Source organism: Amblyomma mixtum, chromosome 2 (genome assembly GCF_055824585.1).
Source record: "Amblyomma mixtum isolate Tamu chromosome 2, ASM5582458v1, whole genome shotgun sequence".
Lineage (NCBI taxonomy): Eukaryota > Metazoa > Arthropoda > Arachnida > Ixodida > Ixodidae > Amblyomma > Amblyomma mixtum.
The window spans coordinates 252,897,204-252,901,310 of NC_143013.1; positions in this window are offsets into that span (position 1 = coordinate 252,897,204).

The following is a 4,107-nucleotide window of genomic DNA, read 5'->3' on the forward strand; positions in this document are numbered from 1 at the left end:
GGCCAGGAATGCCGCAGGCATAACAGATGGGTAGGTTGTCCGGCGTCCACCATGGACGGAAACGTTGCGGTGGTGGCCGGGCAGGACGAAATGGTGTCGACTGCGGTGGATGCTGGTACGAAACTAACGCGTCTCGGCGGGGACGCCTGACTGCTTCGGCGTAGGTAAGTGGCGCAGCGACAGGAGGCTGGGAGGAAACCGGTGGCAGGGCTTCGGACACTTGCTCCCGGATCACGTGCTGAAGTGTCGGAGTCAGGGTAGATGAACCCGAAACAGTAGGAAGAAGCGACAGCTGCCGCGCAACCTCCTCACGGACAAACTGCTTGATCTGGAGCAGTAGCGAGCTGTCCTCTGTCGTCATGCTGAGGCTAGTTACTGTGTCTGTCTGTGCAGAGGGCTGCCGAGTGAAGACGCGCTGTCGGCGGAGCTCATCGTAGCTTTGGCAGTGGTCGAAGATTTCGGTGACAGATGTAACGTTTTTGCCCACAAGCATATTGAAAGCGTCATCTTCGATTCCTTTCAGAATGTGTTTAACTTTATCGGCCTCCGCCATGGACGCATTGACGCGCTTGCAGAGATTGACGACATCTTCTATGTAGCTGGTGTATGATTCACCACTCTGCTATGCGCGAACGCGAAGACGCTGCTCGGCGCGAAGTTTGCGTACTGCAGGACGGCCGCTGAAGACGGCAGGGTCGCGCTGGCGGAGCGCACCATGGCAAGCGACGGGTGCCGGTGAGGAGCTGGCTGGCTGGTTGGCGTTGGCAGGCATAGGGGTAGTGATAGTCCGGTTACGTAGCTCCAGGACGGGATTCCGCAACCTCCACCAAGATGTAACGGCCTTTATTGGCAAGAGATGACTGATTGTGAAGGCCGGTTAGAGCGGGCAAGGAGAGCTCCGGTCGCAGAACAGTTGATGCTCCCACCACGCGCCGCGCGTCGGTTCTGCTGCCTCAGCTGCCGATCGTCGTCTTCTCGCCTCGCCCCGCGCATCGGTTCTGTTGCTCCGTCTGCTAAGCGTCTTCCTCTTTACAATTGTATAAAGCACGAGCACTGCGGAAATAAAACCGTATGGATTCGTTAAACTTGTTATCACGACGCCATAGCTCTGCTGGAGGGAAAGTAAGGGTGGGTAATGAGCTGCACACATAGTTAGTACCCGGACTATGAAAAAAATTAGCTGTGGTTAAACCCGGCTGGGCCTAGTAAGACAAGCGAAAACCCTTTTAAGGTAAGCACAGGAAGGTAAGCACACGCCACACGCTTTTATATAGCGAACGACGTGTCACACGATTTCCGGCAGTTGCCAGAGTGCTGTCGGCTCCGCATACGCAACTGTGGCCAGGCGCAGGGAGTCACGTGATTCGATAGTTGCGAGGTGAGCTAGTGCCGTGGGCTCAACGCGCGCAGCTGTGGTGAGTAACGTGGCATGACGTCAGAGTCAAGCCTCCACTCCCGCTGTGTTTGAAGGTCAAATTTCATAGCCACATGACCTTCAGCGTTGTACGGGAGGAGTAGAGCTTTCGCTCTAAAAACGGCGTTGAGTTTATTTTTTTTTTTGCTGATAGTATGAGACAAAAACGCCTCGGTACATCACGCATATCGGTCTAAAACCGTGGTGTGGATGAAATGGAGGGTGCCTTTGCAGCAAGGCAGGCGAACGCTCTTCATCAGTATGTCCTATGTACGCGCATAGCGCACGGAATACCACCGTGGAACAACACTTAGGCGCAGGTCTAGAGAATGAGCCCCGAAGAAAAGGCGACATTTTCTTCAAATAAAAAGATTTGTAGAAAGCTGCACAGCCGTTTTTCATGGCCGTAGCCCTGCGCTCCGATGAATACTAACGCTTTCCCATCGCATGCGAGAAAAAAACGCCTGCAATTTTTTCATGACATCGGCATTTGGAGCAGACGAATAAGAAAGCCCAATTTCTTGCGGCCTGGACATGCCTTTGTGGGAGTGTACACAAGTGGGGTATAGGTTTAGTGCTTAGTCAATAACCACGTTTGTGAGAAGAGCGGACTCTTCTGTTCTATAGGCCCACCGCGTATGTCTCGCAGCTTCAGTTTCTTTGAAACCCACTCAACGGACGAAAAGTGCTGTTACGATTTGATCTGACTTTCGACTGAATTGAAAAGGCCGTCTAGGAAACGGACAAGACGATAATTCTTTTACCGCTTACGTAGATTGCCCGTAACTGTATACGACCACGGCAATACCCTGGTGGATTCTTCACCCTTACACGAATGCGCATATATGGGAGTGAAAAGAGAGTAGGCTGTCCTCTAACGCACCTCCCTTTTATAGAAGGGAGTGCGATAGAGAATAGCTTACTCTAGTTTTGCTCATTTCTGCTGACTGTATTCTACCATCGCTCTCTCAAGGTTTTGGTGAATTACTGCTTGCGTCTCCGGATTTACGACTTCGTATAACCACTTTTACGATATGAAAAAAGGAAACAAGAAGCAGATTGTTGATATTAATGCACATTTGGGAGCGAACTTGTATCCTAGTACCAACACTGGCCCCCTCGTTTTCGTTATAATTCGCACCTTTTAATCCGTTGTCCACCTTATGACATTTTGTCATTCATCGATATTGTTTTTTAATTCCTTTCTCTGCGCTACACAATGGACTTGTTCCTTACGTGGCCGGCGTTCTCTTTCAGCCACTGTTATCGATGTCCGTAACGACGCAAACGACCGCGCCACCAACAGCAAAAATGATGAAGGCCTTTCGAAGCTCTAAAATATTTCGCTTAATGTAATTAAGAGATGCATGCAATCTAGAACGTGCAGGCTTTCAATGAAAGCAGTCATTTTGTGAGGCAAGGCCTATGCGTACTTAGGTGTTTACATAAAGCGAAAGGTCAGCGCAGCATCGCGAACTCACCGTCGTCTGGGCTGCTCCACTAACCGCAATGAACGCGGGAAGCACCATCGGTGGTTAGAGTATGGTTAGCCGGGCTTTCGTTGCTAGTTTGCATGCCTGATTGCCTATGCCCCGCTTTGGTACAGAAGTGCTGCGCCGCCATCGTCTGGACACGAAAGCCCATTTTTACGAAACAATTCCGCGAGAGTGGAAAATGTTCCCGGCTAAAAGGCTTCGGGCGGACCCCGTACACGGAAATAAATTAAATCTGAAGTTAAAGCGTTTGTGAAAGCGGAACCGACGCGTAGAATTCATAACGCCTTACAACGGCGCAATCGAGTGCATTCTGCTTTGCACCCCGTACATGTTTTTTTTTTCATTATAACAAAACGCAGAAACGCTACAATATACGTATTGAAAATATCGGCTTACGTGCACTCAGGACGAAAGCGGCAAATCGAATAACACGATAACAAGACAGCGCTTTTAGCACTCTCCACCGCTCAGCTTACAGCACAGTTTAGGTCTCTACCCAGATTAAGGGAGGCACGAAGTCATTCCATTCTTCATCAACGCAAACTACTACTCAGTTTGAAGGCGGGAAAATGGATCTAACCTATTACTGAATTCGAAGACGGGGAAATGAACTACGCGTTGAATGTGAATGAAGCAGTCAATGTATTATCGCAGGTGAGGAGAGGGGAAGAGTGACGTCAGTTTATGAGGCCTCGAGGACTGGAAAACTGCAGAATCCAAAATATATCTCTTGAATCGCTCCTGACGAGGCACCGTTCGAAAATCTCCTAAATCGAGATTTGACCTACTACTGACGCCGAAAAACTGCTTAGACTTGAAACTTTTCTTACACGCAAATATTAAGGGACAGCATATATGTCAGTCAGAGAGTGAGCTAGCTTTTCTATAAAATGCACAAGTAAAATTACACAAACAAAGCAATAAAACGCCCGGCCGTGAAGTCTTGCACTCCAGCTGTGAACACCACGCCATGGTACCGTTGACAGTCCAAAGTAGTCCAAACGGTCCAAACTCAATTCAAGGTGTGTCACAACCCAATAAGAATGAGAGAAAACACAGTGGTCAAAAAACACCGTCAAGGGCGTTTGTTTGTTGTCTATGCTCAAGGCTGCATTTGTCGCGCTGAAATGCTTATGCTCATTGCAAAGACAGCTTTGCTTACTTTTCTGGTTCCACTCTGTTAATTTTCTCGAGTGC